The sequence below is a fragment of the Antennarius striatus genome, chromosome 17 (assembly GCF_040054535.1).
Source record: "Antennarius striatus isolate MH-2024 chromosome 17, ASM4005453v1, whole genome shotgun sequence".
In the NCBI taxonomy this organism is placed as follows: domain Eukaryota; kingdom Metazoa; phylum Chordata; class Actinopteri; order Lophiiformes; family Antennariidae; genus Antennarius; species Antennarius striatus.
The window spans coordinates 6364887-6377686 of record NC_090792.1 but is presented as its reverse complement, the minus strand read 5'-3'; the positions used below and the strand labels follow the sequence as shown (position 1 = coordinate 6377686).

The 12800-nt window shown below is 42.8% G+C and overlaps 1 protein-coding gene across 1 annotated transcript in view; it reads left to right on the top strand.

Annotated features, from left to right (window-relative positions):
* rrh (retinal pigment epithelium-derived rhodopsin homolog) overlaps positions 1-12800 on the top strand; it is a 33427-nt gene that overhangs the window by 14848 nt on the left and 5779 nt on the right. The window lies entirely within an intron of this gene.

Genomic DNA, 12800 nt, shown 5'->3' with positions numbered 1-12800 from the left:
GTCTCTGGATCTCTCTCATTAAATTTAGGCAACAATGTTAAGTTACCCGAAACATCAAACTTCTTCGTAGTACGCACAGGACATCTGGAGGAAGTCTCCCTCTCCATAGAACCATCAGCTGGTACCTTCCCACTTTTAATTAAATCAAGCTTATACTGCTCTAAAGCCAACTTTGTCTCTTCAGACTGAAATCACAATTTTTCCACTGTCAGTTACTTTTCAATTTCTGCATTGTATTTCATTTTATCATGTTCCAACTGCAACATCAGTATTTCTTTTTGCTGCTCAAATGGTAAACCGCCAGCTGCCAACGGCGGAGACAAACTAGCAAACTAGAGTTAACTTGACCGGGGGTTGCTCCGGATCTCCAAACAAAACACCCATTTCCCTCAGATTTGCTTTCAAAATACTTTTAGTGTTATCCTTCAATTGATTGTCAGGAACATCAACTTCTCTGCTATGTTTAACAACTGCTCTTTCGTCACTTGTCCAAAAACTCCTCTGCCGGAGCTTTAACGAAGTCCGATACCTCTGCCATCATACACAACAGCCAGAGGATTAATTTTTATTACACAACCCGACACCATGGGCCAAATAAAGTGCCAACACGGTGCCTACACACAAGCGGAGCGCACAATTCCCTCTATCTAACCTACCTATCCAGTTCTTACCTCGTTCCACTCACCCCTAGTCTTCATGCAGTGACAGTGGCGGGCATTTATGCACTCAATACTTATAGCACAGAAAAGACGACCAAATAATGGCAACTCCCTGAAACTACGGCCGTGCTGCTGAGCAATTGCTTTAACCACATTTACTGCAACACTATGGAAAAAACAAACTCGACAAACCAAAAGGGGAAACAACAACAACAACCTCAAAACGCACAAAAACAGTTAATAAACCCAGTCATTAACTTACAAATGACTCACAAATAAAGGATTATTATCTTATCTTGACTGCATATCTCCAACCAGAAGTGCATACACAAACCATTCAAGGTTTCCCAAACTACGCACTGGAATCAACACAGCTCCGTAGTAACTCTGATGACGTCAGCTCAATCACCAATTAGGAGTCCATTCACAAACCCAGTCAATGAGTCACTGATTACTGCGCACTTTTGGCTACGCCCACCATGACCACATCAACTACTCAGCGTGTATTCAAACACACCAAACAAACAGACATATGCGAAACCAAATTCACTAATTGTCTGACACATTGACTTACCCAGGTCACTAAACTAATCCAGAGATGACGAACTCCCAATTCTAAAAATACATCGACGAGCCCTGACTTTTTTCACTACCCGGCTCGTGAGTCATGAAAAAAGTGGAGATACACAGTATTTAAGGAAAAAATTTATACATTTATTTTACAAAAATAACTGCAAAGCAAACATCTCTAAATTATGAGATGTGTAAAGTCAGCATTATCAGTGTGTCTGTAGATGGATGAATGGAAGATGGTGAGTGAAGTGATGTATGAAAGAAACTAAACTAACATACAGGCCAAAGCCAACCAAACACAAACATGGTGCTGTCAGGATCAGGAGAGAGGGAAGGTTTGAGACAGCTGAGCTTAAATACCCTCACTGGGAGACTGGCCAGGTGCTCCGCCTACTTGCTGGTTACCTGCAAAACACAAACACAGACAGACACACCCACCACACACACACACAGTAGCATCTCATCACACATCTGCAAGAGGCAGAGCTGTTGCAGAGGCAGTTCAGGTAGTTGGATTCAGGAGTTCTTCAAAGTGTTCCTTGCACTGACCAACAACCTCATTCGTCAAGGTCCCATCCTTAACATATACAGCTTGGATGGTCACCTGCTTCCCCTTCCTGAGGTGTCAAACAGTCCCCCAGAATAACTTTGGTGCTGTCCGAAAGTCCTTCTCCATGGGCTTTCCGAACTCTTCCCTCACCCTCTGCAGTCATTTTGGCCTGTCGGTACCCGGCAATTACTTTAGGAGTCCCCAGGGACAACAGACACCTGCAAGCCTCCTTCTTTAGTCGGAAGGCTTCCCTGACCATCGGGGTCCACCTCGGTGTTCGAGGGTTACCACCCCCTGAGGTACCAAAGACCTTGAGACCACAACTCTCTTCCATTGCTTCAGCAATGGAAGCTTTGAACATCGACCATTCGAGTTCAATGTCTCCAGCCTCCTCAGGGATGCACGAGAAGCAACTTCGCAGGTATGAATTTTTTATTTATTCATTTTTTTTGGTCTTGTCTGCATGTATTCTCATAATTTAACCCCATAAAAGGGGGTCAAGTTTTTATGAGATCAATGCTTATTTTAGTCTTCCAGCAAAATATTTTATATATTTTAGTGTGTGCATGTAACCATCATCAGTCCTCTCTGGGAACTAAATTGTCAGTCTTTATTAGAATTTCCTATTGTGAGCCAGAGATGTAGGTGCTGCGCCCCTGTGAGTTAAGGGGGAAAGTAAAAGGAGACAGGGAGAGAAAGCACAAACAAGGTACTGGATTGACAGGCAGTGCTGTTGGAGTGAAAAAGGTTTAGGCTGTTTTATTATATCTTGGAACTGATACCTTAATACCAATGTTATAAAACACCAGATTAGTGGAGGTCCTGACAGTATGGAATAGGCCACCAGAGGAAAACAGTGTAGGAGGAAGACAGAGGGCATAAGATTGTGATGTCTGAAGTGAGACTCATCACGTTCTGACGGGACCCAATCGTTCCCAATAATTGGACTCGACAGGAGCTGGTAAGCCCTGAACCAACATGCATGTGTGATGGAAACAAACGCCCAGATAGGCTACTAGAACCTACTAGGGCCACACTAGCTGAGTACCACCAACTCTGTGAGCCAGGAGCACCAAGAAGCCATGTCCTGAAGAGCCACCAGGGGCACCGAGAACCACGTAGACCCAGAGACCCACAGGAGGCAGCGGTTGCCACCGCCAGGGCGCACGGGTCAGGCCCAAGGGGGCAGGAGCAAGGAGGCAAGTGTGAATTGAAGGCCTTGTGGACAGAGTCCTCCTCCTATATACAGTGGTACCTCTACTTACAAAATTAATTGATAACGGAAGAAATTACGTAAGTAGAACATTTTGTGAGACGCGTTTTCCATGCAAATGCCCTAATCCATTCAAAGCCCCCCAAAATTCTGACATAAATGCTTTATAAAGCATACAAATGCATCAAAACATGTAAAAAAAAAATACATGTTACAATTAGATTATTACACAATGAGAGTTGTGCATGACGTAAAAAACGAAAAATAGAGTAAAGAATAAAAATGATGGTCATTTTCCTTTTAACTGCTGTCCTCGTTGTTTTTTGCCCTCTTTGGTTCATGCGCTCCTGCCTCACAATGCCGAACAACAGAGTGAATTCCTGTCCTCCTTTTGAATTTCTCCAACCACCCACGCAATGCCTTAAACTCCTTAAACTTCTTTTTATTTTAATACTGTGGCAATTGTAGATGCATTACTGACATATTCACATTCTGGCGAGATCAACCCAATGCATTCCTTTTTCATGCTTTTCTGTTATATCTTGCATTGTTTGTATGGACAAAAACCTCTTTTCTTCGTCTTTTCTTTTCCTCTTTTCTCCGTCACTTTCTTGGGGTCTATAGCGAATACTCTAAAAGTTAATATATTCGCGCAAAACTATCAGAACACGTCACGGGTCGAGAGCCGAATGACAAGGACCCTGCATAAACACCGATCTAACTCCACACAGAGGTGTGCCAATGGGATCCCCTTAGCCAATGGGATGCCAGGAAAATACTCGGTAATAGCCAATGGTAGAGCAGCTATGAGAATGTTGCATTCAGGAACCTGTGGAAACTGCGAGTATACTGTAAGCCCATACTGTATTTTTACCTTTTGTAAGTCGAAATTTCTACGTAACTAGAGGCAATATTTTCCTGCTGAGAAATTTTGTAAGTAGATATACTTGTAAGTAGAGGTACCACTGTATACTGTATATATATATATATATATATATATATATATATATATATATATATATATATATAAAATTTCCATCACTTTCAGGTTTGGTATCCAGGAGAGGAATGCAGAAGAACAGATGGTAGCTGACTTTGCAAAAAAGATGGAAACGGCTATAGTGAATTCTTTTTACAGAAGAGGCAGGAACATAGGGTGACCTTGTGGAGGTAGGAGCACACAGGCAGACTGCATCTTGTGTAGACAGTGTAATCCTAAGGAGATCAGTGACTGCAAAGTAGTGGTAGGCAAGAGTGTAGCCAAACAGCATAGGATGGTGGTTTGTAGGATGACTCTGAATGGTGAGGCAGATGAAGAGGGCAAAGACAGAGCAGAGGACAAAATGGTGGAAGCTGAAAAAGGTACAGTGTTGCATGAGTTTTAGGAAGAAGTTAAGACAGTCTCTGGGTGGTCATGATGTGCTTTCAGTTGACTGGACAACTACAGCTACTGCAAACAGGAAGACAGGTAGGAGAGTACATGGTGTGTCATCTGGAAGCAAAGTAGATCAGGAGACTTGGTGGTGGAATGAGGAGGTACAGGAGTGTATACAGAGAAAGAAATTAGCTAAGAAGAAGTGGGACACTAAGGACTGAGGAGAGTAGACAGGCGTACAGGGATATGCAGCGCAAAGTGAAAGTAGAGGTAGCAAAGGCCAAACAAGGGGCTCATGATGACTTGTATGCTAGGTTGGACAGTAAGGAGGGAGAGACTGATCTATACAGGTTGGTAAGACAGAGAGACGGAGATGGGAATGACGTGCAACAGGTTAGGGTGATTAAAAGGATACTTTGAGGATGTTGATAGAGAAGTACAGAGAAGGCCAGAGGGAACTGCATTGTGTTTTTGTAGATCTGGAGAAAGCTTATGACAGGGTGCCCAGGGAGGAACTATGGTATTATATGAGGAAATCTAGAGTGGCAGAGGAGTACTGTATGTTAGAGCGGTGCAGGACATATATGAGGACCGTAAGACAGTGGTGAGGTGTACTGTAGGTGTGACAGAGGAGTTCAAGGTGGAGGTGGGACTGTATCAGGGATCAGCTGATGGTTCTTATGCTATTAGAACTATATTGAGTTGGACTGTGAATGGTCTTAAACAAAACTACAGTGTAAACTCTGGTTGTGTTAAACAAGATGTCAAGGTCAATCAGATTTCTGTTGCTGGACTTGATGAACTGTGAGAACAGAAAACTAAGACATATATCCCTGAATGCACTCAGGATAAGCAGCTTGGTTTATCAAGACAGGATCGGCTGTTCAAAGACTCTCAATAAATCAATCAGTCTGGTTGATGGTCATTTAAACATTGCTTTGCCTTTGTGACGAAATGACCTCAAAATGCCTTGCAACAAGAAGGTTGCTATTCAAGCAGCATGCCCACTGTATCTTAACAGGAGTTTTGGAAGGGACAAGCAGTTCCTCGTTTACCATACAAACGTCATGAGTCATATTATTTCTACTGGTTGTGCCGAGAGAGTGCCAGCTGAGGATCTGTGCCGCTGTGATGGTAGGGTGTGGTATTCACCAAACCACAGTGTGTATCATTCCACATAAGAGAAAAATTGGAGTGGTTTTCGACTGTTGAGGGATAATTTACAAGGGGCCTCTCTGAATGCAGGGCTTCTACATGGTCCAAGTCTTACTAGCTTACTAGTTGGAGTCATTTGCATGGTCAGAAGAGAAGCTGTGACACTTGAGGCAGATGTGGAGGCGATGTTCCATGATGTTAGGGTGCTAAATCTGGTGTCATACCTGGTTAGGTTTCTTTGTTTCTTACATCTGTTTTGACCAGAGAAAGTGTGCAGAAGATAACAAAGAACAGTTTTGTCCTAAAGCTATTGAACTCCATACTAAAAATACAAAATATTGATGATGAAGATCTTTGTACAGTTCTTTGTGAGGCTGCCCGACACCCAAAGGTTCCACTGATCACAAAGACTTGGAAGTGTTGACTCCTAACCATGTTCTGCTTCTGAAGTCCAAGCCACTGTTGCCACAAGATGTGTTCCAAAGAGAGGATCTATATGCTCAAAATTGGTGGGGAATGGTACAGTATACTGTATGTCTGAGTACTAGATCAGGCCTGTCCTCATAGTACTGGCTATGAGGACAGGCCCATCACCAAGGTATGTCTTCTTCAGGAAGCGGAGGAACCGTCACTGAATCTGAGTCATTGTCTCAAGTTATATGCTGCACACTTTTGATCTGTGTGCAGCAAATAAATAAATATCAGACTATTGATCAGAGCTGGGGAAGAATCTGGATGACTTACTTAAATAATTACTTACTTTTTCTCTGGTAATTAACCTGCCATGGCTGTTGTCTTTTGTTGGTCATCGGTCAGTCGCATCACCCTTTGTAATCATGGGGAACATCAACTCGTTGCCCAACAATTTGGAAAAGCTGACAGAGCTGTGCAGAACTGAACAGCAATACACGGAGAACAACTTGTTCATCTTCTTCAAGACGTGGTTGATGGGCAAGATGCTTGAAGCTGACTTCGAACTGACTGGCACCTCCTCAACAAGAGTAAGGAACAAACACCACTGGGAAGAAGAAAGGAGGTGGACTTACTATTTACACAAATGACAGATGGTACCACCCACAACATGTGACTGTGAATCCGATGGCTTGCAGTCGTGATCTGGCACTAACATCTGTTAGTATGCCCTACTACCTGGCATGTGAGTTTTCACATGTTATTGTTCTGGCTATCTACATTCAAACAAAGGTGAACCCCGAGCTCACATTGGAAGGATGATGTTTCTCCTTGCTACAGTCTAAACTACCATCAAGTCATAAGTTCAGAATGGCCAAGGAGGAATACAGGAAGAAGCTGGAGAGGAAACTCCAGCAAAAGAACACTAGTGTGGTGTGGAATTCAATTCAATTCAATTAAAAAGAAACATTATTTCTCCCCAAGGTGCAATTGAAGGTACATAAAGCATTATTGGTACTGTGGTGGGGGTTTCATTTCTCTAAAGGACAGAAGACAGTGTGTAAAATACAAGGTATTTATTTGCCAATTCAAATCATGTAAAATAGCATCATTAGGCTGAGTATGAGTCCGATAACATCATCGATGTTATTGACAGACAGGTTCAACAAACACATAATTTCAACAAATACTTATCAAATCATGATGAGAGCTCTGGAGACGATGAATGGTCCATTTGAGTTGTTGTTGTTGCAGAATATTCTGCATACAGGAAAACTTCAAGTACAAACTGGGAAATGGATCACATATCTTTATATACTCTAAAGGCGTAACTATGGGAGGTGCGAATCAGTTGTTTAACTTCGGCCCCTCTGCTCACCACTAATCTTTCCCCCAGTTTCAGTAGGCACATCATGACCTCAAGAAGTTAGCAGAGACATCAAGTCGACAGTTTCACATGGCTGGTGACATAACCTAATCAGTCACACAGACATTTAGTGCAGACAAAATTATTAAAAGATACTGACATTTACGCAAACACTTCTAAAATCAGATTTGATTCTTGCAGAATCTTTCATGACCTCGAGACTTCCTGGGGCAGTTTCTCCCAAGTGCTGAAAGATTTGACACACACACACTCTAGATTTTTGGTTCAATGAAATGATATTATTTTATTATATTATTATATTGTTTTATTTGTATTATTTTATTGGATTAAAAACTTTCCACCACAGTACAAAAGGACATGCAGAGTGCAAAGAGCAAAAACCAGACTCAATACACAGAAAAAAAACAGAAACGTACAATATAGACAGGTACGTGCAATGAGCTAATAAATATATTGGGGGGAAAAACCCATAGAATGTGTAAAGCTAAAATGTGCAGCTGTCAAACGGCGCGAGGATCGCAGACTGTGTCAATGCGGAAGCTAGTTCCATTATAATATTACTTCCCCACTATGACTGCACTTGTTATCTGACTACAGTAACATTTGTGTGTTCCATAAATATATGTGTGTATGACATTTTCCGTTACGGCATGTGATTGTAGCCCCCGTGACCTTATGAATTGCTCTACATAACGTGTTCTTCCCGAGGTTTTCGGCATCGCCAACAGAATACATAAAAGTACCTACGAATGAATGAATCAATCCATGATTTACTTAAACAAATAATTGATTAATGGCATTTTATCTGTGGCTTGCTTGTAACCCATCCAACGAGGGATTTAAGGACATCATAATAATTCCGAACGTGGTTGCGGTCCATTACATTAATGATATAAGGCTCCAGCAGCTGACAGATGTAATGTAACCCCTCTCCCCAAAACCTGTACCTTTCATACAGTGATTGTTCAGGCAATTCGAACAGATTACACCGATCTCTAAATATTATCTCGCCCCTGAGCGCTCTTCGCACAAGCTGTCCACCAAGATCCACTGGGTTCTCATAAAACGGACAGTCCATTTTCCAAGAGAACTGATTGGTCAGTAGGTGGGGCTGTTATACCTGCTGAGCTCTGATTGGTCAGTAGGTAGGGCTGTTATGCCTGCTAAGCTCTTATCCTGAACTTATCCTGCTCCGGAGCAGGTTAGGTGTTCAGCATGGGTTACCGCGACAACGTAGCCCAATAGAAAGTCAGCCACCTTTATGGTACCAAAAAGCCAGGGTTAAGCCTGAAGTTATCTCGCTAATCCGTAATCCAGCTTTATGGTACAGGCCTCAGGTGGAAAGGTTGCAAGGTTAGAAGTTTAGGAGAAGGAGAAGGACAAATTCTGGTTGAATTTTGATGAAGTGATGCAGAGCCTACCTAGAAGTGAGAGAGTTGGTGCAGACTTCAATGGACATGTTGGTGCAGGAAACAGAGGTGATGAGATGGTGGTTGACTTTGCAAAAACTTCCCAGATTTATTGAGACATGGCATCTTATTAAGATTAATACATCCTCAGCTGTTAAACTGTTTGATCATAAAGTTAGTGATAATACCACATTTCAATTTGGCCTTTTACTAGATGCCAGCACCTCTTCCTAGTGCAGTGCAGAGCCCTAACCAACTAACGTGCTATGTTGTGTAAGTTGACCGGGTTTAACCCCGCAGTTGGAAGAAGGGGAGGCCAGGGCCGAGGAAACGGGGCCAAACTAGGACCGCAGACCGGCCGGTCACCAGGGGAAGTGAGCACAGACTGGTCCACTTACTGGACCACTGGCCCCGTCAGCTCCTCCCCAACAGATCCACGGTGACAAACTGCGGAGCCGCTGCCGACAAGGATAGGCTATCACTGGGCATAACGGGCGTGATAACAGCCTGGAAACTAACACTAGCTACAGTGTCCGTGCTATCTATGCTAACATTACCCCCTACGAGCTGTTCTAGCACATGGACATGTCTCTCTAGCAGAGACATGCTGTCTACTATGATTAAATAGCAGATAAATAAACGGGCAAAAATTAAACAGAAAGAGCAAGAACAGAACAGTGTGTTAATACAGAGATACAGGAAATACGTCACCGCGTCAGGTTTCTCCTATTGTCATGAGCTATGGGGTAGAATCATGCTCCGTAGAAAAGGTTGTAAAGCAGTTAAATCCAACCCGGGACTTGGATTATCAATCGAATATGTTCAGATGTTAATTTCAGTATTTTTCCACCTTTGTTCCATCAGGCACAACAATTTTTGAAATTGGTTCAGAATTGAGCAAGAATGCTTCAGTCAGCAGCCACAAAATGGACTACAGTGTAATCACATGGGGCGAGTTTACCCATCAGATTAAGTCCACCAGGGCGGGTGTGGGAATACTCACAAGTCCCCAGCTGAGCGCCGCCGTGTTGGAGTTTATGCCAGTGAATGAGAGGGTCGCCTTCCTACGCCTTAAAGCTGTTTGTATGTACGCACCAAATATCAGCTCTGAGTATTCGTCCTTCTTGGGGTCCTTAAATGGGATCCTTGATGGGACCCCTGTAGGGGACTCCATTGTTTTCTTGGGGGACTTCAATACAATCAATCAATCAAGTTTTATTTATATAGTGCTTAATCATGGCAACAGACATTTCAAAGCACTTTAACAGACAGAGACCCAACTGAACCCTCGAGAGCAAGCATAAGTGACAGTGGCAGGGATAAACTCCCTTGATGAGGAAGAAACTCCAGGCAGGACCCAGACTCTTTTGGGTGGCCATCAGCCTTGACCGGGTGGAAAAGAAATCAAAGGAAGTTAAGAACAGGGAAAGAGAAAGAGAGACAGAGAGAGAGTGGCAGATAGGCCAGATAGAGACAGTGTCGATATGGTTCAAGTTATGTTTCCCATTGCTAAAGTCAAGGCACAATTACAGCTGCGTGGATGACTGTATGGCGGCACGGAGGAAGAAAGGAAGCAGGACCCCAGGTGATGGATAGATGAGGGGTGGTACTGGTGGGCTTGGAGGAGAAGGTCCACAGCACATGGATAGATGGGGGTGATACTGGTGGGCTTGGAGGTGCAGGTCCACAGAGGAAGGTCCACAGTGGATGGGCGGATGAGGGGTGGAACAGTATGATGACACGAAGGAAGAGAGGCAGCAGGACCCCAGCCGATGGTTAGGTGAGGGGTGATACTGGTGGATGGGAGGCGCAGGTCCACAGCAGATGGTCTACTGAGGATGAGTGGATCAGTATGGTGGCGCGGAGGAAAAATACTGTGTCAAATACTGACAAGAGTTTTTATTTTTTTTACTGTTCACAGTTTTCTGAGTGAACCTGTTACTTGAATAAATGTACCTTATACATTTTAAACATGTCTTTCGATGTAGTCCTTTGCTTTTTTTAAATTACTTTCGACAGAAAGTTCACTCTGTATTAAGTTAATCAAAATGTAGTACTAGGGATATAGAAATTATAACAACAAAGCTTTTAGAAAAATGAATGAAGCTTACTATATTCTTTAGAGGTTATAGCCTGGACTTGATTTAATGGAGCTAATACAATGCATGATTAGGTTTAGTTCAATAAAAAACAAAAACAAAACAGTCAATCAAACTTACTGGTGGCTACTTGTAACAACTAATAATTTTAATTCAGTTCAATGCAAGTGAATAATCAATTGCATTGAATTGATTTACCTTTCCCAAAATTATTAAGTTTATCTAACTATGCAGTATCCCTAGTATTATTTAACTAAACTTGATTTTGTTGTTTGTGATAAGTTATAGTGTTCATTCTACTTCTTCTTCTTTTCCTTTCGGCTTTTCCCTTCAGGGGTCGCCACAGCGAATCAATTTCCTCCATCTAGCCCTGTCCTTTGAATCCTCTTCTCTCACACCAACTACCTTCATGTCTTCCCTCATTACATCCATAAACCTCCTCTTTGGTCTTCCTCTAGGCCTCCTGCCTGGCAGTTCAAAACTCAGCATCCTTCTACCAATATATTCACTATCTCTCCTCTGGACATGTCCAAACCATCTCAGTCTGGCCTCTCTGACTTTATCTCCAAAACCTCTAGCATGTGCTGTCCCTCTGATATACTCATTCCTGATCCTATCCTCCCTGGTCACTCCCAGAGAGAACCTCAGCATCTTCATCTCTGCTACCTCTAGCTCTGTCTCCTGTCTTTTCTTCAGTGACACTGTCTCTAGGCCAAACAACATCGCTAGTCTCACCAGTTTTGTACACCTTTCCCTTCATTTTAGCTGAAACTCTTGAATCACACAACACACCTGACACTTTCCTCCACCCGTTCCATCCTGCCTGTACATGCTTCTTCACCTCTTTTCCACACTCTCCATTGCTCTGGACTGTTGACCATAAGTACTTAAAATCCTCCACCTTCTTGATCTCTTCTCCCTGTAACCTCACTCTTCCACTTGGGTCCCTCTCATTCACACACATGTACTCTTACTGCGGCTAACCTTCATTCCTCTCCTTTCCAGGACAAACCTCCACTGTCAGCCTGTCCATCACCATAGAGAACAAGAAGGGGCTCAGAGCTGATCCCTGATGCAGTCCCACCTCCACCTTGAACTCCTCTGTCACACCTACAGCACACCTCACCACTGTCTTACAGTCCTCATACATGTCCTGCACTGCTCTAACATACTTCTCTCATACAATACCACAGTTTCTCTCTGGGCACCCTGTCATAAGCTTTCTCCAGATCTACAAAAACACAATGCAGCTCCCTCTGGCCTTCTCTGTACTTCTCTATCAGCATCCTCAAAGCAAATACTGCATCTGTAGTACTCTTTTTTGGCATGAAACCATACTGCTGCTCACAAATGTTCACTTCTGCCCTTAGTCTAGCTTCCACTACTCTCTCCCATAACTTCATTGTATGGCTCATCAGCTTTATTCCTCTGTAGTTGCCACAACTCTGCACATCTCCCTTGTTCTTAAAAATGGGCACCAGCACACATCTCCTCCATTCCTCAGGCATCTTCTCACTATCTAAGATCCTGTTGAACAACCCAGTCAGAAACTCTACTGCCAACTCTCCTAGACACTTCCATACCTCTACAGGTATATCATCAGGACCGACTGCCTTTCCACTCTTCATCCTCTTCAATGCCCTCCTCACTTCATCCTGACTAATCTTTGCTACATCCTGGTCCACAACATTCACCTCATCTAGTCTTTGTTCTCTCTCATTTTCCACGTTCATCAACTCTTCAAAGTACTATTTCCATCTTCCCATCACACTACTGGCCCCTGTCAGTACTTTAAAAAAACAAAACAAAACAAACTTGGAAGTTGATTCAATCCATGGTTATGTAATCATGTTACTCATTTCAAAAAGGTTCCCATTTTTAACAGTAGACAATAGAAGTGAATAAGAATGTTGAATATACAGTACATGCATACAAACATGTAGAATTAGAATTAAACAATTTTCAATTA